At 45.4% G+C, this 24,844-nt stretch overlaps 1 protein-coding gene across 1 annotated transcript in view; it reads right to left on the bottom strand.

Moving 5' to 3' along the window:
- Nucleotides 1-16,279, bottom strand: part of LOC119391747 (Golgi-associated plant pathogenesis-related protein 1-like) — a 151,718-nt gene extending 135,439 nt beyond the window's left edge. Inside the window, exon 1 of the mRNA XM_037659403.2 lies at nt 16,068-16,279. The gene's annotated coding sequence lies outside the window, so the exon portion shown is untranslated. The remainder of the gene's footprint in view (nt 1-16,067) is intronic.
- Between the last annotated feature and the right edge of the window lie 8,565 nt (nt 16,280-24,844).

Below are 24,844 nucleotides of genomic sequence, written 5' to 3'. Positions count from 1 at the left end.
GCCCATCTCGGCGCGGCGGTGGTTGTAAAGCGTCTTCGGAGCACTTCTGAGAAATAGCCCCGCCGCAGCGGCGGTCGTCCGCTCTATAGCCTCTTTTTCCGCACTTGCGCACGTTGAAGAAGCGGCGGCACTGAGATACAACAGCAGCAGCGGCGGCGAACTTCGGCGAGCTTTTGGCTTTGTTAACTCACGTCTACTTTTATACCCCCTCGCGACCCACTGTCGTTTGCGGGGAATGAAAAATCGTAGCGGAAGTTTGCTGCAGTGATATTTCCGGAAAGAAAGTTCACTGCAGTAGGGCAAGACTTTCCGCTTTCTACTGGATGAAAAATAAGAAAAGTACTCTCAGACTTACCGTCTAGGGCATTCTTTTCTTTTCTTCCTCCTACAAAACTAGCTCGACAAATTGGGGCGCCAAATGTCTCGAGGCGGACGGTTATATAGCTTTCGTTCAGCCTTTCTTTTTCCCGGAAATTTCCGTGGCGCCATCTTTCCTTAAAAAAAGTGCTGCTTTCTTTCTTTCTTCCCCTTAAAAGAAGAAGTGCTTCTTTTAAGGGGAAATCAACAGCACCGAGCTTCTAAGATTCGTTTATTCATTATTTTACTTATTTTTTGTGGGTTGGGAGGGAGAGAGCATTAATTCGGCAGAGTGTGGGAGCGTGTATTGACTAATGTAATACCAAGTTCACAGCAGAAAATGCACCCCCCCCCTTGTATTTCCCCGAAAGAGAAAGCGCACGTCCCTTGCGGGGAGTGCACGTGCTCAGCAAATTTCAGCGCACTCAGCATTCCCAATATCAGTTACATGGCTCGCTGGCCGCCTTCTTTCCGTTCTCACCATAGCGTCCTTTCTTTTTTTAATGTCCTTTCCCGATTGCTGCGCTGCCGTTGTTTACAGCGGAAGAAACGCCCGTGACTGCGACCTAGAACTTCCTGTTACGCGTTATTGCTTTTTGCGGCCCTTGGGCGGACTTTTGTTATCGTTGCGAACAACTGAAACAGACAACGCCCACCTAAGTTCAGATTGAACATTTCTGTCCCTTATTTTTTCTTTTACATTTCTATCAACTTATATATGCGCGATTTCAGAGTGGAATACACGGCGTGCATTATTCATGCGCTGCGCAATTGTGTATTTATGACCTCGGGGGCAACGGGTGCGTGCAAATGTGCGTGTTTTCTTTTGTCCCTACTTGATTCCTTTAATAAAACAACAAAACAAATAAACAGAGTAGCTATTGGTGGAAGTATGCATACGGTGCATATGCAATTCATTCCATGTATGTTTACTATACCCTTGTTAGTGCAACGTGGTCATTGGAGTTCACTAACGATGTCTATATATATATATATATATATATATATATATATATATAACAAGGAAGCAAAGGCGCCACAGTGCGGATATACTCAGTTGAGCGTAATGACTGCTATCCGGTAACGTCAGTATATTAATAAGCACATCCCTTAAGTGTGTTAGCTCGAAAGATATCAGAGCGCAGTCCTGGTGTTTTTTGTCCTTCGCTGCAGAAATAATGAACCAATACACCAACTGTATTTTGCTGTGAAATAGTTATTTGGTAAGTGTTTCAACTCGATGAACGCAGTCACAAACGATCACAATGCTGGCTGGACGTGAAGGCTGGCAGCGCGGAGCGTCACGTGGTGTTCCTGAAGCGAACGTTCTGTGCCTCCGCTCCCTTCACCATATGCTGCGCATAACTATACTCTGCAGATCACGTGACATCCAATACTGCAGGTGCCCGAAGACACAGCGCAAACGCACGAAGCCGCTAGCTAGCCTTGTCAGCTCGCTCTCGCATGCTGGCTAAGAAACTCGGCACGCGAGGCTTCGACGAAGTTGCGCTGGCCGGCGCATGCCTCGTCGTATCCTGTACAGCACGGCGACGGCAAAGACGCACCTTGAGGGTCCACCTAATTTCTATCGCAATAAATATAACTTGAACTCTTCGGCGGTTCGCATTAGCTCAGTTGTTACGACAGCAGAAGGATGTCACATCACCTTAGGTCGGCAAACTCACTCAGGCTCACTCATACTCAAATCGAGCCGTGGGTCTGAGCCTGAGTGAGCGCGCGTGAGTAATATTCTGGTGAGTGAGTCCGAGTGATTCCGGTTTGGACAAATTTTAGTGAGTCCTAGTGAGTCCGACTGAGGGAAACTTTGGTGAGTCTGATTCTGAGTATGCCGCGCAATGTATATCTCTTGAGTGCCACTCACTCAGGCTGCTTGAGTGAGTTCCACATTTTTTGCCCACACTATCGTCTTTCGTGATCGACACACAACTCCGTCTTCGACAACTGCCCTGGCCCCGCTGCGCACACGGGCCAACACTCTAAAAGTCAGCACATGTAGCACGCAGAGACATCGCACAGGCCTTCGAGTTTCTGGATAGGTCATTGCATGGTTAGTGCGTCGGGCTTTACGTTTCCGCAGAAGTATGAATTCTTTTACCAGTGGGCGTTAGTGTGCGAAGTTTTAGGGGCGAAGCTCCTTAGGGTGTGGGTCGTTCCCTCCTGTGCAGTAGTAGTAGTATGTAGCCAGCTCTAGTTTAATGAATTCCTCACTCGATGAGCAAGTCACTAGATATCATAATTTACAAGACATCGTAGTGTTCCTTGATTTCTTCACACTAAAAGACATACTTTGCGGGCGATATACTCTAGCGAGCTTTCAACTTTTCGTCTTAATGCTCATGATCAATAAATTATTTCTACGAAAAAAGCAAAGCACACCTTGAGCAAGATGTTTGGCTAAATGGGACCATGACGCGATGCGAAGCCGGAGCACCTGCACGATCGCGTTCCGTTGGCTTTCGTTGGGCATGCTACCGACCTCGCGTCGTGGAACGCGAAGACGAACGCTACGCGCGTCGCGTCTTCCCTCTAGCCTTGCCGTTAATTCTCACAGGGCGAGCGAGGCACAGGCCTTCGAGTTTGGCGCGCTTTCTCTTTCGCTCGGGAGCGGACACTTTCCCTGCATTTCACCGATCACAAAGCGGTGATAATGAAGGGACCACGTAAACCAACAGTACAATAAAAGTTTAATGTTTAATATATACACGGTGTTTCACACTCTTTAATATATACACGGTGTTTCACACTCTTTATATGATGTACTGGGCGAATTTCACGGAAAAGTTTCACGGTTTACCGACGATTCCCTCCGGAGCTTCGCCCCATTCATCATCATTCACCCCGTGGATATGCTTTGATTGTTTTTGTTTGCAGGAGGATGGGAATTAAAGTGGCCTTATGCGATCGACGCACGATAACGACGGCACTTATCCAACGACGGAATAACGGAAATGACGAACGGAACTGTCGACGTTCATTGCGGTCAGTGAGATTTTAGTTTAATAGGATAGCGTTACATGCTCAAGTTTGTGACTGCATACTTGATAATACTAAGTGCAAGAGGTTTAGGTGAATGACTGCATTTCCCACCAGAACACACCACACCAGAATGTCATCCCCACCAGAACACACCACACCAGTGTGATGTTCCCACCAGTACAAAGCACACCAGACTTGCATCCCAACAGAACACACCACACCAGTGTGGTGTTCCCAACAGAACACAGCAAAACAGGCCGGTGTGTCCACCAGAACACACAAGTGTGCTCTGGTGTTAACAACAAAACACAACAGAACACGCCAAACACACTCTGGTGGGTTTTAAACTGGGAAATGACGAACTCTGCTTCGTGCTCTCAAAGAGAAACGAGACAGAAAAAGAAGCTTAAGTGTATTAGCCAATACCGAGATACAATCTCGATAAAATTTGAACGGAAACTCATAGGAAGAATTCTGCAATAGTAGGTATGCGCACAGCGGCCGAATCCACCGCAGCACTTTCGCAGAGCTTCCTATATGAGTTGCTTTAAGATTTTGCCGCACTCTGGCTTTGGGGGTGCAATGAGCGCAGGCCATATATGATGATCCCTATTTCGACCTTTGTGCACGTGTTGCCTTCTGTACGAGGCCTAGCTAGAGAAAGTCTGCTTGCTTCTTAACAGCTCGGGGTCACGTCACCTGATCAGAAACGTCACGTGTGACGTCGTTGGTAGAATGGTTGCAGCAAGTATCGTTATTTTGCCAGTGTCAGTGGTTGGCCCGCCTGTCACTAGAGGGTTAGTCAACTACGCCGTACTGCTTCGCGGTTCCCACTATTTTGCCGGCATCCCTACTGCCAGAGCCAGGGCCGACACCAGAGATGGCAAGATTACTCCTAGGAAGTATTTAAATTACATTACTACTTACTTTTCAGTCTTACGAAAGTAGTAGGACTGATAGGCGGGCGAGTTCGGGTGTAATCTTGCGTGGCACGTGTGTTTCTGTATATATATATATATATATATATATATATATATATATATATATATATATATATATATATATATATATATATATATATATATATATATATATATATATATATATATATATATATATATATATATATATTTGTTTTTTCAAATAAAATCTTTCAGGTGTTAGATCAGCGCTTGTCCCGTCCTCTTCTCTTGTGTGCCTTGTCAATTTTGTGCGCTGCGCAAAGATGTACTTACAAAAGTAATTTTACGTCACGCATGCTTACCAAGCTGCCCAACTTGCCGCACTTGTTCGGATATGTGTGTGTAGAGCGTCACAACTGGCTTTCGCGTGGGTCATTGTTAGGAGTGTTCTATTACGTTTGATCAGGCATGTGCCTTTGGCGCGTTCTTGTTATAGAGCATCGCGTATCTCTGTACTGAAGAACCCCAGTCCAAATCCAGCCGTCCGAACATCTTTGTTTTTTATGTGCTTAGTATTTGAAGAAACGAAAAAAAAAACCAGCTTACGGATGCGTACACAAGAAGAGAAAACGAGAGACACTCTTGTGTACGCGTCCGTAAGCTGGTTTTTTCGTTTCTTCAAGTATGTACCAACAGGCCTAGCAACAGATTTTCCTGCTTAGTATTTGCCGACTTCGTTGTCCACTACTTCGTGGTAGCGCTCCTAGATGGCGCCACCATCCCTATCAAGAGCGGCGGAGGAAGGAGCAGCTGGCGCAACGCGTTAAACTACGGACGGAGGGACGCAAACATTACGTTTCTTGGGAAGCAGGCCTAGAATGCATACGAATTGAAACGGCGCTCCTATCTGCGCTTCTGCCGCCGCGGTGATACTATGGTTGCGGTGCTCGGCTGCTGCCCCGAAAGTCGCGGGTTCAATCCCGGCCGCGGCGGCCGTATTTCCATGGAGGCGACATGCTAGAGGCCCATGTACTTAGATTTTAGTGCACGTTAAAGAACCCCAGGTGATGGAAATTTCCGGAGCCCTCCACTACGGTGTGCCTCATAATCGTATCGTGTTTTCGGCACGTAAAACTCTTGATATTATCATCTGCCCTTCTAAAGGCATGGTAAGACCAAAGAAAGCGATAAAGAACATGTGTTGACGCCGTTTTGACATCAGTTCACATTGATGTCATGAATTTGGCGGCCTAAGCTCAGGGAACAGTCTTTTACTTGATATAAACGCACTGCAATGTATTCTAAGTCAACTAATAATAATTGTTGGGGTTTTACGCTCTAGAACCACGATATCATTATGAGAGACGCTGTAGTGGAGGGCTCCGTAAGTTTAGACCACCTGGGGCTCTTTGACGTGCACCTAAATGTAAGCACACGGGCCTTTTGAATTTCGCTTCCATCGTAATGCGGCTGCCCCGGGCGGTATTCGATCTCGCAACCTTCGGGTCAACAGTCATGCACCATAACCATTCGACGACCACCGCGGGTTTTTTAAAAGGAATTAAAGGGTGAATTTAGCAAGAGCGCATTCCTGCGCCACGGCGACTAAAATACGAGAAACCAGTTTGAAACAGGTGATGTCTTTCCAGCGCATGGTTGCAGGCGCGAAATAAAAATAGAACAAAAACAAAGCTATAGCTCAATTTCTCTTTTTTCTTTCAATCGCAACCACGAAACTGAAGGAAATAAAGTAAGCATAGAAAAAACGTTTCATTAGCCTAAACTGATTTATTGTTTCTCTATATAGTGTCATTTCGGGCTATCGCAGCAGTGTATTTTATAAATGCAGCTTAAACAGAAATACTGCGTGATATTAGATGCATTATAATAAAGTGCACTGCTTTGATACCGACAAATATTTACCTTTTTAAGAAGTAAAGAAAGCAGAAGAAGCAAGCAAAAACTTAGCACGTGCGTCGACAACCCTGAATTGACCGCACAGATTTTGAGAGCCATCTTTTGGGTCTATATCCTTTTAATGCTTGAAGAGAAGTACTCGAACTGTAGTTGGAAATATCTTGGTGGCGAAGTGAAAACATTCATAGTAACTGACACGTCCACTGTTGAAACGGGCGCGATACAATTTTAGAGTCGTCCAATAAAAGCTGAAACGGGCATGTAACACGATACAATGAATTCACATTCGCGTGTTCCCGCACGGAACAAACTATAGGCTGTGGCACGTTCACGGCCTCCCGTATTACGGAAGTGTCCGCAAAAAATGATCGTATAACGGAGATCGCGACTTCAATTTGTTCACCCGAATGAATGCCGTCACAACCGAGTTTCTTGCAGCGGAAAAATGATGTAGGGCCGGGCATGAGTTATGTCGCAGAGCGTCATGGTCTTGGTACCAGGAATGGCTGGCGCCGACGAGTAGTAGCGTCCTCCTGGGCGCCGTCTGAACCAAGGAGGTTTCTAATTGGTCTGAATCGCCCGAAACTCGTCTCGGGCAACTGAGGCCTTCCTTCCCCCATACTAACAAATCGCACAATTGGCTGCACCCCCCCCCCCCCGCCTTACTAAATAACGGCGCACTTGAGAATCTGCTGGTGCGTGCAGGAATGCGAGAGCCACGATCTGGCTGACTCGCGTTGGAATACGAGCCACGGGCGGAGGGCGGGGGTGAGAGGCAGTTGGAGAGCGGCGTAAGCAGCGAGGAGGGGCTCAGTGCCATCCATGTTGGGCCATACTGTTCTCTCCTTCCACCATTTTCGTTTTTCGATTCTAAATACCCCACAACGGAGTGCGGAGAGGCAGTCTGGGCTGTATAACCACGGAGTGGTAGGACGGCGAGGCTCTGTACTGCGCAATTTCTCGCAGTGCCCTGGGTTCTAACACCAAACGAGGTGTAGAAGAGTCAAGGCCTGTATGTTGCACCCTCTGTCAAATGGAAATTAGTTTTCCCATTTGCAACTACAATTACCCTGTTACAATTCTAATACAGTTTGTTCGCAATTGTCCTACGTTTCCTGTTGAATATTTCACCCCCGCCGAGCTACATCCCCAGGGACCTTGTCCGTCAACTTCACGGAGGAAAGGAACCTTTACTGATGACATTTTGGGCTAGTTGGTATTCCTCGATCTAACAAGAGTAAAAACAAAAGAGAAAGAAAAGCGAAGAAAGAAAAAAAAAATCGCCGCCCTGGCACTCTGTGCAGATGGTTAACCAGCGAATTCTGAAACGTGCGGCCCCGGCGTTCATCTCGAGCTTAAATCTATCAAAGTATCTTCTGTTGTTGTATTTGATTTCTCTGTCACCCCGTTTAAGAGATGCGTGCTTCAAAACTGTGCGTTTGGTGACGTTAGCTTAAAGGATATTGAGAGCACCTAAAGTATTTTATGGGTACATTTTCCATTCTGCGGCGGGTATCGTCCCTAGCTATATATGCTGACAAAACCCGAAGAGAGACTAGTGCAAGCGCGGATACCCTTCGAGCTATAGGGCACGGCGGCATTGCTTTTAAATGCGAAGCATTTCTTAGCGAACCTCAGGCACTTTGGCCGTTTCTATCTACGTATCTATCTATCTATCTATCTAGCCGCCTACGTCTGGGTGCTCTCCAGGCGGTCTCCATAACTTGTAGTATACCAAAATTGGCATAGCAGGGGATCAGTGTATGCCAAACACGATCCACTGGTCATGACATGAATAACGCTAAATACCTGTCGCGTACGTCATGAAACCCTTTCTCTCAGTCACGTGTGGCACATACCCGCATACCAGAGTTTATGTTTTGCGGGTATGTGCCACAGGTGATAGAGTTCAACCAACACAGTAACCGCGAACAAACACACACTGACACGCAAGAAAAGTGATAATAATAAGTGTTGGGTTTTATGTCCCAAAACCCCGACATGATTATGAGAGACGCCGTAGCGAAGGGCTCCGGAAATTTTGACCATCTGGTATTCTTTAACGTGTACCGAGATCGCACAGTACACGGGCATCTAGCATTTTGCCTCCATCGAAATTCGACCGCCGCGGCCGGGATCGAACCGGCGACCTTTGAGTCAGCAGCCGAGCACCGTAACCGCTACACCACCGCGGCGAACGCAAGGAAAGGGAGGAAGCTGAAGACAGAACACTCCTGGAAGACGCTCAACTGCCAGCCACTCGTCCACGTGGCCCGCAACATGGACCACGTGGATTACGTAAAAACCGGGATCAATGGTTCCTACAATACATCTGCCGAGAGAACCAGGCCTCCCATCATTACCGATGACTTCAACATTGCTTTATCTAGACCCAACACCGTCTGGTCCTTATACTGCGTGAAAGACGGCTTGGATGTGGACAGGGCATCAAAAGACCTCGCTGCCATGTCCAGGTCAGTAGGCATCATAGATCATTTCATCGTGAGAGGCATCCAGGATTTCCACCAGCTGTGCTATACCTCGCAGTTCACTGCACCTAGATGCATCGTAGCCGCGATCATGAACGAATCCGTATACCAAGTCCGGTCAGGCTGCTGGGGCTCACTGATCACGGTGATGATGACCTTGTTCAAGCACTGTCAAGAACCCCTTCCACACATGCACACGGGTTCGAGCGTGCGTGCGTTCGTTCTCCGTCATAACGGACAAGTATAGGCATAACAACTGCAACTGTGACTGTAACGTGCGTGCAGTACACCTGCGCGTGCCATTCGGTTGTGTATATATCTAGGCAAACTTTCCTGAATGAAGCTTAGTTGCGAGTAACGCCTGTCCTGCGCATCTGTGTCCCTTCTTTGTCTGGTTCGGATTCGCGCTATCTAGTAATGAAAAATATAAGCACTACATATCAGCTTACCACGCATGGTGTCGGTAACACCCATGTTGCTGTTGGCATCGTTACGCATCTGTAAACAACTGGTTATCTAATACATATGCAACTCTTCAACACATGAGTGTGCGTATACCCTTACCACATTTCTCTAGCGTCATTACGTAACGTTTCGCTCAATGTGAAAAATTACGCCACAGTCACCATCCGCTGCATGCTTCGCATAACATCGATTCCCACGGTACGTTGGATCTGCCGAGTTTTTTTTTCGTTATAGTTTCTGCGCACTCACATACCGTCACATTTTCCCACCTTCTAGCCATATACAGCTGCGTTGTGAAAAGGACAGGGCGAAATAAATAGCATACAAACGTCGCAGTAACATTCATACTTGTTGGAAGCACTATGCCGACCGAAGGCGTTGTTTTCTACATCAGAGATGGCGACAGGCTTATGTGTTCTTGCAAGATGACCACACATGACGTCAGAAATGGGGCATCTCTATACCTAAGTCCTGCTCGGTTTTATGAGCTGAGATCCGGTATGTCTCGCACAGCAAGCTTGAAGGGAAGGACATGGTTCATTGTTGCATCGGCAAAGAACATTTCCTTCGTCAGAACGATAAGAATACGAAAAAATAATTTGGAATACTTGACGTCACACTGACGCGCGCTGCGGTATTGGCGCAGAATTCGAGAAAGTGACATTGTTCTGCCTGCGTAAATGCAGAACACTCTACACAAGGCATCGACCTTCGTTTCCTTAGCTTTTTCGTTTAAAAAAAAACGGTTTTTTCAAATAGAATTTTTTGCTACTGTTTACATAGCGGCCCTCAAAGTGGAGCCGCACTACAAATAAATGAGGAAACTAAAATGAAATAGCGGACATACTGAGCGTGTATAGCACAAAGGACAGGACAGCTGGTAGACGGCAGGACGCGGATGGTGCTTGTTCCAAGTAATTGAATTTCCACAGGACGACTCCTTTGTAAAAGTAATTCCTACCCACAGTTCAAACTAAAAGATGAGTTCAGGCGTAAAAAAACAATCGATTACTTAAGTAAGCTGTTTCACAGGCCCTTGTCCAATAAGTAAATAATAAAACAGACAGAGAGGCATACAGCTATACCGCTGAAGGTCTGAGAGGGACGATCTTTATTCTCAGCAGGCGCGCGCGCACGCAGGCACGCACGCACGCACACGCACGCACACACACACACGCACACGCACGCACACGCACGCACAAACAAACAAACAAACAAGCGTGCACATGCTAAAAATCACTGGGCCACATCCAAGTGAAAAAAAAAAGATGAAAAAACCGGGAAGCTGATTTGAGGCCGCTAGATTTGGAAAAAATAAAAGCAACAATGAAAAAAAAAATGACACGAGATTCATTTCATTTCTCATTTTCTTGGGGAGGGAGGTGGAGGTTATCAAGTTTTTTTTGTTATAGCCACGTGTACTTTAGTGTTGCTATAACCTCGTAATCATGGTTGCTCGCAATACAGATCATTTTCCTTTTTCTTGTTACAGCCTACTCGCATCATAGCCTACTTTCCTTTCGTAATAACTACTGAGCGGATTTTAGGCAAGTGACTATTTTTTTCCTTGCGCTCCTATCACCCCATTTTGATATATGAGCCTTAATTAGAGGTTAAGATGGGCTTTTATAATGTTCTTATAGTGCCTATATAAATGCCCATTTTTGGCGTTTGTGCCTAAACGCCTACAAATACCCATAAATGCCTATTTTAAATATTATTAATGAGAACTAACAGACAATAGTGCCAAGTAAAGTACAGGGGGTGTTATCTGTAGTATTTAGAATATAAATGTGAAGAAACTAAAGTGGACGAAAAGATGACTTGCCGCGGCAGGGACCGAACCTGCGACCTTCGAATAACGCGTCCGATGCTTTACCAGAGCATTGGACGCGTTATTCGAAGGTCGCAGGTTCGGTCCCCGCCGGCGGCAAGTCATCTTTTCGTCCACTTCAGTTTCTTCACATTTGTATTCTAAATACTACAGATAACACCCCCTGTACTTTACTTGGCGCTATTGTCTGTTAGTTCTCATTAATATTGTGTGTAACAAAGAAAACGAGCCCTTAAGAGTCATCTTCTTTCCTTTATTTTAAATATTGGCGCTTATATGAACACTAGCCTCAAGTTTCGCTCCCGGGTGCAGTTTGAGACTGTTATTCGTGTTACCGCGCAACACTGACTGTTCGAAACTATGGGGTTCAACTTAGTCCTCTAGTACAACCAACGCCCGGAAAACAAACGCCAGCAGCTGTGAAGTGGCACACCCCGGCGAGAATTCGCCGCCGCGCAGACATGACACGAGCGGTTGGCGAATGCGAAACCGCGGAGAGCCGTCAGCGGAAAGGAGAGTGGAGAGCAAAAAAATAAAGAAAAATGTGACGTGCACGCAGCTTTTGTTTTGTTTGTAATTTACTTTTTAACGTGTCCACTGCAGTAGCGTAGCCAGAATTTTTTTTCGGGGGTGGGTGGGTTCAACCTTACTTTATGTATGTTCGTGCGTGCGTTTGTATGTGTGGGTGGATATATACACATGCAACACTGAAAAGTTCCGGGGGCGGGGAGTGGGGGAGTTAAGCCCCCCCCCCCCCACCCCACCCCTGGCTACGAGTGGTTCACTGCCCGGGGGAGAAATTGGCTCTACGCGATTCGACCCGGCCAATACTAGGAATCCCTCCCTTCTGGTCTTTTAGCGATCTGGCTATCTCCTCCTGATGTGCCCTTCTCAGTCATGCCGAAAAAACACCCAGGAGTGTGTTGATTCGACAGTGGCTACTCACCGTATAGAACACGAGAGAGACCGTGTTCAGCGAACCGCGCGGGACAACGCACAATTGCACGGCTATGTTGAACTGTTGGCGCATTTGTTCCATCTTGAGCAATAACATTTTTGTTTTCCTGTCGTAAATAGAGGTCGCGCACGTCTTCGTTTGAAATTATTTGCATTTATGTGAACATTTATTGTGTCTATATTTACGATATTGTAGGCCTAAAACGTTGTTCTTCCTGCCTATTTCTGGCGCCTAAAAGGAGCTTTTAGGGGCGAAGCTCCTTAAGGCGGCACCCGTTCGTCCCTCGTAGTCGTAGTCGTAGTAGTCGTAGTGCGTAACCAGTCTTACGCTTTGACCTCCAAGGTGGTGCCGGTGGGAGATTTTTCCTGTGCGTTGTTGAACAATAAAAAATTCACAGCGTGCGCGTTAACTAAAAGCCGAATTCTTCTGTCTCTCATTCCCCATTAGCAGCCATTGGCATGTTCCAGTAGGAAACGTTAGTAGAAGTAGAAGTGTAAGTGTTAGCTAAAAGCCGACTTCTTCTGTCTCTCATTCCCATTAGCAGCCATTGTTTACCTCCAAGGTAGTGCCTGGTGAGATTTCTCCTGTGCGTGATTAAACAATAAAAATTTTGTTCAAAACGCCCGTTGATTGATGAAATAAACCAACGAAAGACGCCAGATGTTTTGTAAAAGCAAAACGAAAGAACGCCAGATGTTTCTAAAGCAAAACGAAAAGACGCCAGCTGCTTAACGAAAGACGCCAGATGTTTTCTAAAGCAATGGTTTTCTAAACAATGAAAATTCACAGCGTACATGTAAAATTAAAGTGAGCTGCAAGTCGTCATAACTCATCGAACCTTTAGTATAAACGCGCCCGATCTCACGTCGGTGACGATGTACTGGGCAGAATTCACGGAAGATTCACGGTTTACCGATGAACCTCCGCAGCTTCGCCCACTCATCATCATTCACTCCGTGGATATGCTGTGATTTTTTTTAATGCCTAAAAACCTGGCCTCTATAACGCTACGTACGTTACGTCGAAGATGAAGAAAGAACAGAAAAAAAGGTAAAAGAATAAAAGAGATATTGGGGACCAATGGCCCAATGAGCTCCTCTCTTCCGGCCAGTCAAAATGGCTGGCCTCATCAAATTCGCGCCACAGCGGAAGCTATATATCGGCCGTGCAAGCTACGTGGAGACAAAACGTCGCCTCGGCTAATGCGTTTCGCGATGGGTGTCGCGACGCCAGGACGCGCCGTCTCTCTCTCTCTCTATACGAATCCAAGTGCGCTAGAAAGGCCACTGTGCTTAGGGAGGGAATAAGGAAAGAAGGCAAAAAATGACTCTGAGGATGGTGGCTGACAGTGTGGCAACACGCTCTCATCTCGCTGCTCCGGAATCCGCCGCGTACGGAGAAAAATCATCCGCGTCGAGGCAGGAGTCTTGCATAAGTGCAGGACAGCGAATAAGAAGGAGAAAAAAAAAGAACAATCGAACGAGGCAAAAGCATCAAAAATACAAAAAAGAGAACAGTTATTTGGGACGAAATGCAGAGTGAGAGCAACGGCAGCGCTGCAGAACGTATAGAAATGTAGTAACCGAGGTGATATAGACCTCACTCCACAGGAACCCAGTGAGAACAGAACACAACGGCAGCGCAGTGAAACGTGAAGAGCTGCAGAAAGCATATCCTTCCTTTATCGTTACTATTGCGTAGGTTTTTCTCTACATTCTTTTATTTTGGTGATATCATTCTGAATAGTTCGAAGGTGATGTTTTTTCACATGCTTGCAGAAGTTAGTCTTGTTTTTGTCAGTAAACAAGAAAAAAAAGAATCTATCGATGTGTGCCATGTGGCAACTAAAGTAAATCGGAGACAAAGATACGATAATATGAGAGAGAATGACGGGGGTCTTTTGGGGTTTTTATTTTACTTTTTTAGCACGCAACACGTCAGGAATCAGGAGCACAGTCTCCTTATAGGTGTCGCAGAAAGGCCGAGGGGGAGATGGAGAGAGAGAGAGAAGGCACAACATGTACTTCTACACCGATAGTTTCGTCGTGTTTTTCGTAATTTCTGTGCGACAGGAAACGTGCGTAAACCTGCCATTCGCTTTGCAAGTCGTCCCATCCTCAGAGCCGTGATTTATAGCCGTGGCATTTCCTTTTCGTCCTCTCGTTCACGAATCCATCACTCCCATTTGCACTCGCCTTTGCTTGTCCCTTTAGCACAAGCGTCCGGTGTACGGGCACTAGTGGTCGGCGCCTTCACTGGATTGGTCGCCGCTCATTATATATAGACCGGTCGTTCTCCTATACAGGCAGTGAATGGTAGCTTTCGGAGGAGAGCGAGAGAGAAAGTCAGACACCTCTTTCTTTTGTGTGGTGATTGGATGACAGTTCTCGAAGTTCAGCTAAACTGCGCAACACGAAATTTCAAACACACATATACGTAAGCGAAGCGATGACGGTGATGGTCCTGTAAGATGACTCGTTCGTGGGGATTGGCCAAGAATTGGGCGACTGAACTTTTAGGTATCTCAAAACGAGATAGATACTTCTTCTTCTCACTGTTATCGTAATTACTATTATTGTTAGACATGCGTACACACAGAAAGAAAAAAAAAATAGGGAGGCAGCAGGCTGACATTGCCACAGAGAAGGATGCAACGCTTGCCTTTTCTTTGGAATGTGAATAGAAGTTGAAGACGTAGGAAGGAAGGAAGTGTAAGGAAAATAAAGAATAAGATGACAGGTCACAAGGGCTAAACTAACGAAGCGACAAAAGAAGAAGAAGAAGAAGAAGAAGAAGAAGAAGACGAGTGCATCAGTAGAAACAGCACAGACACACAGAGGACAGAAAAAAAAACGCGAAGTCTTTTGCATTACTACGCACTCTATCGTCACTTCAGGCTTACCGTGTCCAGCGTGCAGCTTATATATATTTATCTGCGCTGTCAGGGTGATGCTTTTGCTCAGTGAGCGTAACGTTCCAACCGCTTTACGCAAGTGCTACGGGCGGAATAGTGTGACATTTACCTCGTAAAGACGCGTGTCAAGGGTCACCCTTGCCACACTTCTGTATGTCAGTAGACTCATGTGGAACGTACGAAAACTTGTTGGTCTGGTTGACTGACGCTTCATCCAAAAATCTGAGACACAATCCGGGGCTTAAAAAGAATCACTCTTTCCTGCATTGACTCTTTCTTTTTTCGCCTAGGGCTGCGTCCTAAAACTTTTGAATTAAACACATTGGCAACTAGTTTTACCGACACCTCGACCAAGGACTGCCCTTATAAGAGGCAATGACGGGCATGGCGCGCGAAGTTTCGCTGCCGCGTCTGTAGAAGAAGCACCACTCTTCTCTGCGAGGGGCCGGAGCGCTTACTCGTTGCCTCCGATGTCCTACTATGCGAGGAGGGGCGTGTGAATGCATTTATCATCGTCGCAGCCGGTACAGGCAGGGAAAAAAAGAATGAAATCCTGTTTCTGACACCGAAAATTATTGAGCAGCAACGTATACCACTGGTGTATGATGTGTAGGCCACTCTACGCAGTGCTCATGCAATTTTCGGGTAAAGGTATAGTACACTCCTGCGGTTTACAGGATCATCTCTTGAACGTCATTTAATTTACTGACGGGAACGAGCAAGACGAGTCGTTTGTCGACTTATTTTCAAGGCTAAGTTCTTTCTTACTATACCTCAGCTCCTCGCCTATAAGAAAGAAAGAAAAAGAGCAAAGATAAACCTTCTCTTTTCCTTTCTTACTTTTTGTTTGCCTAAAAGACTGTTTGAGCAAGGAGGCTGTACCTGTTCCTATCATGAAATGTGGTCACATGTCCTCTCGAAGGAATTAATGTGGTTTGTAACGTTGACCGATCCTGGATTAATATTGCAGCAGCCACAAGCCTCACAGATAATAGAACTAACCAGCATATACGTGACCCCAGCAACATACTTGAGCAGTTTAAACGCTGGTAAGCTGCGTATCGCTTTACTTTGACGGCCACTCATTAGCCGATTACCTACGCCTGACTTCTTCGTTTGTTTCCATCGCTTTGCATTTCTTTTCCCGCGTTGTCGAGCCACTCGTGTTTGTGAAAAACCTGGGCGTCGCGACAGCCGTCGAGTGAAGACGCCACGAGAGAATGCGCCAACTCACACAACGCAGCAGCAACGACAGCAGAGTCGCGTGTCTCCATGGATCCTCCTCCCTGGCGTCCCGGAATCCGTCGTGCTTTCCAGCCGGCGTGACGACCGCGACCCACCCGGCACGGAGCTCGAACCCGGCGCGCTCGCTGCTGTGCCCCGGGATGATGCCCTCGCACCGCTGCTCGCCGACACCGGGCCCCCAAAAAGCCGGCTCCTCCTCGCGAGGCGCCGGCGACTACTGCGGCGCGCGGACATCGGGGAGCCGCGCACAACACCACGTGGTGCAGGTCTCTTTCTCCCCCTTCTAGTTTTCACTCTCTCTCTCTTTCTGTACACGCGCACTTTGAGCGCGCGCGCCCGCCCTTCTTTCGCGCGTTGTCCAGCCCGGGGTCTCAGCGGAAGCGGCGAGCCCGCGATGCGACGCAAAGTCGAGGGCGTGACCAAAACCTAGTCGAAATAACTCGTAAAAATCCCAGCCGCGGCTGGTTGCAGCTTTACTGCGAGCGCGAGAGAGCGCCGTGAAAGGCCGCTAGATGTTTATTTTCTTTTATGTGGCTTGGGCACCGACAGCGAGTTGACCCGGTACAAAGGGCAGCATGGCCACAAATATCATCATCATCATCATCATCATCATCAGAAAGTCTGACGCCCCCCTCCCGCGACGTCTATACGTCTACCCTGCACCCGTTTTCTTCGGACACTTGAAGTTGACTTCAGGCAAAAATGTACAATTGCCCAGGGGACTGGTGAAATGGCAAAGAATGCCTTACTAGGCGCACGCCCCCTTTAATGAATGACAAAGAATGACGCAGTGCTCGGTGTTACAATAGACAAAGTCTTAGCAATGCAACATATGTATAAAAAGAAGAGGATAAATGCAAGTTAGTTATTACATCTAAGTCACATGTATACAAGATAAACCAAGACGTATGACAAGATTAGCCCAGGCAATGACATAAGGAAATAAATTTGTCATTAACAACTGGCACAAAGTTAAGAGAACGTAACTAAACGTGAATGTGAGTTGTATGACTGCACTCTGAGAAAAAAGTCTTTTAACTTTTTTTTGTGAGTCCTGACTTGCCACTAGGGCTGGGCAAAGATACTTTGAAACTGTATCGCGATACGATACAAGATACTCGGGTAAGAAGTATTTGAGATACAGATACAAGATACTTCCGAAATTATTGTATCCGATACGATACTTCCCAATTGTATCTCAAGATACTTCGATACACTGTTTGCAAATTTGCTATTATAAATCCGTATAACGAAGCACCAAAGACCTATGTACAAAAGTGTTCACTTGAAAATTTCTTAATTACGACCAACTTTGTTTAATTTTAATGAAATATATGTTTGTATCACGAAAGTCCCGTCTTTCTTGCTCAAAGCATAGTATACATATATGTAGTTTCATTCCGAAACAACTTATTGGGATTTGTTTGGCTGCTTAACATGACAGCTCTTTGTACGCTGTGCTGTCAGTGGTTCTTGCTCGACACCTTTGTAGTTGATGGGTGTCGCTGCTCTACTTGGCGACTAGCTAGCGGGTTGCCATCTACTTGCAAGAACGTCATGAAGAAGTCTTCGCAACGACGGCGCAAATGCCACTGTTCAGTCTTACCTTGTCTGTAAGCGTATTACCGTTTTCATAACACTTCATCCCCCGGCAGGTGTAATAATAATAATAATATCTGGGGTTTAACGTCCCAAAACCACCATATGAATCCCCCGGCAGGTGTAGAGCAGCAACAACGCTAGTAGCAATATTTTTTGTGATGCATCGTGTGAAGACGACAGCTACAGAGTCAGCGCTCACAATTTAATGGGGAGATGAAGCTGCAATAATTTTTCCTATTCTACTTATCTGCTGGCATAAAGCGTTCGTTAGCAACATATTCATTAAAAGCTTTTACCATTTCTTCTCGGAAAGGACTTGTGCCGCCCAGAAACGTCTCAAACGTATCCTAGTGACACAAAACGTCGCAGTATATCACTGCTATATTCACACTATTGTCACTTCTATAGCTCTGCTTACCTGCTGATTTGTAAGAATAAAAACAACAGCTTTAGGGGTTACTAAAAAAGGAAAACGAATATGTTTAAGTCTTATAGCAGGGTGATTTAAACACAGTGAATAAGTATACAGGTCGTTTCACGTAAATAGAACTAAATCTTTAAAAAAGGAAGTGGTTAACTTGAATGGCTGCATGAAACCAGCGGCATATGTTTCCATCATGAGCATTCGTTGTAGTCTTTTTTATTGTTTAATTGGTTAATTAACTAAGGGCAGTTATGCAACATTTTGAATATTCACTTTAAGGCCAAGTGCGCTTCGTCACGTCGTAGAGCGCATTTAAAAACGACAAATTCAGTTATTATTATTATTTTTTGTTGCGACTTGCATGCTGCGTGGTGAATATATTCTGGCTTTTAAAGGACGCCCGCAAAATATGAAATCAAACCACGTGACTGCGCTCACGCGCCACTAGAGTTACTGTATATGCTACCTTTAGGTAGCAGAGTTTCGCATATGTCTTCCAAACGCCGCTAGCAACCATGCATTGCGGAGAAGCTGCGCTCGGGCTAATTTTTTGATTTCTCGACGCCGCCGCGGCAGCGAACTGAATTAACACTTGTCAGTCGACAGCCAATGTTTATCGCCGGTCTTCGACACGCCTGACATGTTAATCGGCGCACGGTAGGCATGTCGCCTGCGAAAACGAAGTGCAACTTCACCGCATAGTTGTGGTTGCTAGCCGGACCTATGCGCAACTCTGCTACCTAAAGGTAGCATATACAGTAACTCTACGCGCCACCGCTCTGCAGCGCTCTCGAACGTTCTTCGAGCGAAACAACCGGCGAACGGACCGTCATCCTATCGCTTCTCAGGGACGATGGCGTTTGCTTGCCGTGTGCGGCAGCAAGAAATGTAGACACACCGTGGAGACAATGCCTAGAGCAGCGGCCGCTCATTTCGCCACGGTCCATGCGCCGGTTGTACGGTAGCGCACGAGGGCAGTAACGGGGTCATATTTCTCTGGCTTTCTTCAAATGCCGGAAGATATCACTACGCAGCATGTCTGTTTCCACAAAAAATTTGATCGGTCGTTTTGGAATGCATTCTTCAACGTAATGAAAAGCACTTGGCCCTAAAGTGAATATCAGAAATGTTGAATATTTCATCTTAGTTAATTAATAAATTAAGCGATATATAAAAATACCCTAACGAGAGCCACGTGACGATAAACTATATCTCGTTGGTTTTTGTTCAGTTGAGGTTAAGCACTTCTTTGTAAATATTTGGTTCCAGTTACGTGAAATACCTTGTATAAACACGATACAGGCAGCGCTTCTAAAAGCTATGACAATAGGGCATGATTGATCGCCAACTTAGATGTTAAGGTCAAACAATAGAAAACTCAGTGCCTATGGAAAATAGTATAAAATGACGCGTGGGGACGCTCATGAGGACAAAACGGAGTACTTGGTATTATGTTTCTCAAATCCCCTTCCTAACATCTTTATCATTTTTTCTTATCATTTACATTATTATAATGGAAACTCAATTTCGCTGTTTTACTAAATCGTAAGCAGAATTTTTGTTACTGTATACTCTAGGCACGCTGAGATTGTTTAACTTTGTCCTCAACATCGCCTTGACATAACAGTAAACTCACGTGGAATGTAGATATGTAAATAGTAGCAATGACGCAGACATGCAGTTGAAAAACATGAATAAAGCAGAGAAGGAATTCAGGAGCAGGTTACAAAAGACACATTACAGTAAACAGACGAGCAAAACCTATACAGAAACCTAGGTAATGTGTTGGATGCAAACGGAGGACAGCAGAGAGTGCACTTGCGCTAACATTCGAATTATCATTAAAAGAACGTCTTGAATAATTTAGCAGGAAGAACAAAGATACAGTACACCAAAATATCTTCTGTTACGTAAATGCTTGTTATATTGCAGCATCGGCACGGGTGGTGCGGCGGTTGTGAGAATCTCATTTCATTATGTAACTGCGCAAGAAACGGACGGGAACACAAGAGGAGACAAAAGCGCAAACAGGCGCATACTGTCAACTGAAGCTTTATTGCAAGAACAAGGCAATATAAAGGACAGGATAAAAAGCAAGAAAGGGCAAAGGGGGAGGAGGAAAAGCCGAGAGGGACCCATATCAACAAAAACCCAGGGCACATCAACCATAGCACGCCCGTCATACAGGACCAAGACAGCATAACTCTTTTTCATGTAAAGCAACAGAGGGAACACTGGCGCAAGACTCAGATTGCTTACGAATGTGCGCGGCCTCAACAAGTTCACGCGCTCTTTGATTTTTATGGCGGAACAACACAGAAGTGTCACCAAAGAGCGGTGCGCAGCCGCATTTCTTACAATGCGCTGCTAAATGAAGGCCAGAGTGGTCTTTCAGAGAATTATAATGTTTCCTAAGTCTAACATTTAGACATCCTCCCGTTTGGCCCACATATACACGATTGCAAGACAGGGGTATGGAGTAGACAACACTGGTGACACAAGATACATAGTTCTGAACATGACTAACAATGCACTTATCCTGCTGGACAATTTGTCAATTCGCCACACGTCGGTCTACTTTGGCACATAAAGTAGATAACTTGTTCCTGGCAGAAATTACCACTTGGACGTCATATCGTGATGCGACCTTTTTTTTTTTTTAGGCGGTGGCTAAAATTATGCACATATAGAAGAACAACAAATTTCTTGCGCTGCATCTTCTCTGCCAAGTTGCAACTATCAACGACACCTTTTTTTTTTATTTTCTTGATCAACTTCTCGCAAACCTTCACTAATACATCCCGTGGGAAGCCTGCTTGACTCAGTTTTTTCACTCGCCCAGAAAAACGGATTTCAACTAAATGAGTGCAGGATTTCTTCAGCGCAGAACTGAAACAAGAGAGTTCAATGGCATTTTTTTTACCAGTTTCGTAAGGCCCGATTTGTAGTTCAACACAGGTTTGACAGACCTAGGGTCGTAGAACCAACAGACATGCATGGGCGAGAAATGCAGCTGTAGATCTGAAAATTGGATGCACTGGTCCTTTAAGTATTCTGAAGTAAACTCTAGGCCAAGACCAAACTGCTCAAAACTTTTAAGAATACCTCCCTACATATCTTGAGTTCCCTAACGAAAAAAAAAAACAATATAGTCATCGACAAAACGAAAGACCCTGATTACGGATGCCTGTAAAACCGGTTGGAGCGCTTGATCAACTCTACTTAGAAAAATGTCGCTTAGAACCGGTGCCACCCTAGACCCAATACAGACACCTTCCTTTTGCAGGTACACCCTCACCTTTGAAAGAAATAAATAAAGACCCCAGGTAAAAAAATAAAAGTTCTGTGAAAGATTCAACTGACATACCACTTAAACCAATGGAGACATTTCATCGTTGTGACACGTATGCGTTCCTTTACTGCCGTTAAAAGGTGATTATGGGGGAGATAATAAAAAAGGTCCTCTACATCAATGCTTAAGGCGTTACAATTAAAAGGGTTGTCATCTGGACGATGTGACGGTACGATGTGACGCTGTAAGCATTGATGTAGAGGACCTTTTTTATTCTGCATCGGAATTTGAGCGGAAGACGCCGCACGCATTGAAGCTCGCTACAAAGTGTCTTCGCTACGACCAACTGTCATCACACTGACAGCACTAAAAATAAAGAAAACATCGAGAAAACAAAAGGTCGACGGCGCGTAGACGTTCGCGCGCTTGTTTTTTGTCGAAATGGCTCGAGAGTCATCATGTGACTCTGCTCCACCAATGGGGACGCGCATACCTAATCGCCTGTGCTCGCTAGTACACTATGGCGGAATGATGAAATAATGTCGCAGTTTTGTTTCATTCTGGTGGCTTACTGGCAGCAGTATCAGCTTAAGAAGCGGAGTTCAGACGATGTTTATTGTTTGGCACGGTGCTGTTCTACAGCAATATCCTGTATCTTAAGATACACGATGCACTGCCGAATGTATCGGAAATACAGATACAGATACTCGTCTTGCGAGACGTATCGCGACACAGATACAAGATACGCAAAGAGTATTTAAGATAGTATCTAAGATACATGTATATTCGATAACTGCCCAGCACTGCTTGCCGTGTATATGACTCTCATTAAGGGGACACGTGAACTCCCTTTCGAGATCATTATACTCTCGTCGGAGAGTCGTGGCACTTAAAAGAGAGTTAACGTGTCTCTCTAAAGGGAGTCATATGCGTGGCAAGCCAGGACTCGCCGAAGAGAGTCGCTCATACCCCCCCCCCCTTCTTTTTTTTTGTCAGAGTGTAACAGCTGGCACAAAGTTTAAAGAACATCAGCAACAAATAACTTATACAGTAGAAAACAAAGTTCATGTTTGCGTAGATAGCAATTGTAAGTGTACCTTTCTTTTGAAAATACAGTATGAACCAATCTCCGATCAGTGCAGCTACAAATTATTATTATCGTAATTATTTGGTTTGGATACACATAACACACAGGGACACGGAGAAAATAGTGCGGAAAGAGGCTGACAACTGCCACCTAAAGGGGTACAACGCCTGCCTGCTCCTTCGGGAAGGGGGGGACACAGAGGAAAGGAAGATGGGAGGAAAGAAAGAGAAATGAAAAGAGGATAGTAAAACAAATAACACAGACGGGGACAAAAATAAGTAGTAACATGGAAAAATGTCTATAAGCGCGAGGCCAAATCGGTTTTGTTCATGAAAGCTAGCAGGACGTTCGTGGAGAAAATGCGGCATCTGCAGCATAGATAGATAGATAGATAGATAGATAGATAGATAGATAGATAGATAGATAGATAGATAGATAGATAGATAGATAGATAGATAGATAGATAGATAGATAGATAGATAGATAGATAGATAGATAGATAGATAGATAGATAGATAGATAGATAGATAGATAGATAGATAGATCATCCCTTCTTGGTGTGAGCGTGCTTGCGTGGTTCGCGGTCACGTTTGGTAATGACGAAAATGGACGGTGGACGGTGGTGTCTCGGTGATGCAACGCGGTGGCGCTTGTTCCCCGTTCTCTCTCTTTCTTATTTTTTCTTATTTCTTTCATACAACTCTCCTGCCGGTACTGCGAATTGCCGTGGGCGTCGCGGAAAGGTCGCCCCGCACATGTAGCATCGGTGATGGGCTGCTCTAAACCTGCAGACATACACGAAACTCTTCGCTACGGCGTTTCTAAAAGATACAGAGCGGTCACGTTCGTCGAGCGCTGTACGTATGGACAGACCGATGTGTTCAGTTCGCGAAGTCTCGGTGAAATTGGGAGTGATTGGAACGTGTCCCATTCGCAAATATTGGCGAGAACGCGTTACAAGCCAGCGGATATTTCACCCACCCGTCTCCTCCCCATCACCCTGAAACGCCTTTTTTTTTCTTTTGGTTTTCTTTTGTTTAAAGCGAGCCATTTCTTTCCCCCTCTTACCAGGTTCTCAGTGGTGGAAGTAGGTTAAATTCCTGTCACCTTAATATCTGGACCACCCAAGATATGATATTTAATGGCATGAAACACACATACAGAGTGCTTCAGCAAACTTGCTCCGAGTATTACAAAAACAAACACACAAGCTATGCGTGTAGAATTAGCCCAGTATTGTTCTGAGCCGTACGCAGCATGTCAGGATGTTTTGTTTTCAATCCGCCGAGCTAGGTAATTAACAAAGATTTTTTAATCACGGCCGCTGAATCAACATTCGGCGGCCGTGGCTTAATCAACTTTTTAAATGGTAACTCTAGCGAAAAATCTTTAATGCAGTAATAGTAGCACTTCTTCTGAAACGTCAGGATATTTCATCCATGCCAAGATAACTGCCAATCCGATAAGTTGGGTAATTAACAAATATTACTTTATTAACCCTCAATATATTAACTGTAACGAGAAATACTCAATATAAAAGTTGTAACGTTTGTTCAGCAATGTCGGATTGTTTCATCTATGCTAAGATAGCTGCCCTGTTTGATTTTCTTTCACCTTTTGTTTACAGTGCGCGAAATTAAAAAGTATACGTGGTGAAAGTTAGCTGAAATACCCTGTATACAAGATAATGGGAGGAATGGGGAATTAAGGCACTTGGTAGACAACTGCAGCGGAAAGGGCAAAACGCCTCTCCTCTCATTAGCTGGAGAGAATGCGTACTACTTCGAGATAGGACGGAAGGGAAGTCGTGAATAAAGGGAAGAACGCCGAACGCGCAAAGCTGGATTCACGAAAAAGTTTCACGTCCTGGGAGAATACACCAGATGCATTGAACTCGAAAGGTGTGACACGATGCTCGCCTAGCGGAAGAATTGCGTACCACTCTATAGCTCCGCCCAACTCAGCGCCAGTCGGGGTGATATTCTGGACACTGTCGAATTCCGCCATTGGTCAACTTTGATTGGCCCAGAGGGCCGCTACGGCCTCTCTGATTGGCTTAAAATGCCGCCATTACAAATTTTGACAATACGGCTGAATTCGACAGTGTCCAGAGTAGCATCCCCGGTTACTTTAGGGTACCCCCTTGTATATGCCAAGCTCCCGTGTGTCAGTGTTGGGGGCAGACTGAAATAAATTGGGGAAATGCTGAGCACTTTCTAAGAATGTGACGGCGAAAGCCTACTTGGACCTTCTGAGATCTGCTGATGTGCTCAACTTTATGACGAACGCGCTGCTGATGCGCTGTTGAAATTTATGTTCAACTTAGCGCTGATGTTGTCTCGACCTTTGTGGCGGTATTTC

The sequence above is a fragment of the Rhipicephalus sanguineus genome, chromosome 1, assembly GCF_013339695.2.
Source record: "Rhipicephalus sanguineus isolate Rsan-2018 chromosome 1, BIME_Rsan_1.4, whole genome shotgun sequence".
Lineage (NCBI taxonomy): Eukaryota > Metazoa > Arthropoda > Arachnida > Ixodida > Ixodidae > Rhipicephalus > Rhipicephalus sanguineus.
This window is presented reverse-complemented; position numbering and strand designations above follow the sequence as displayed.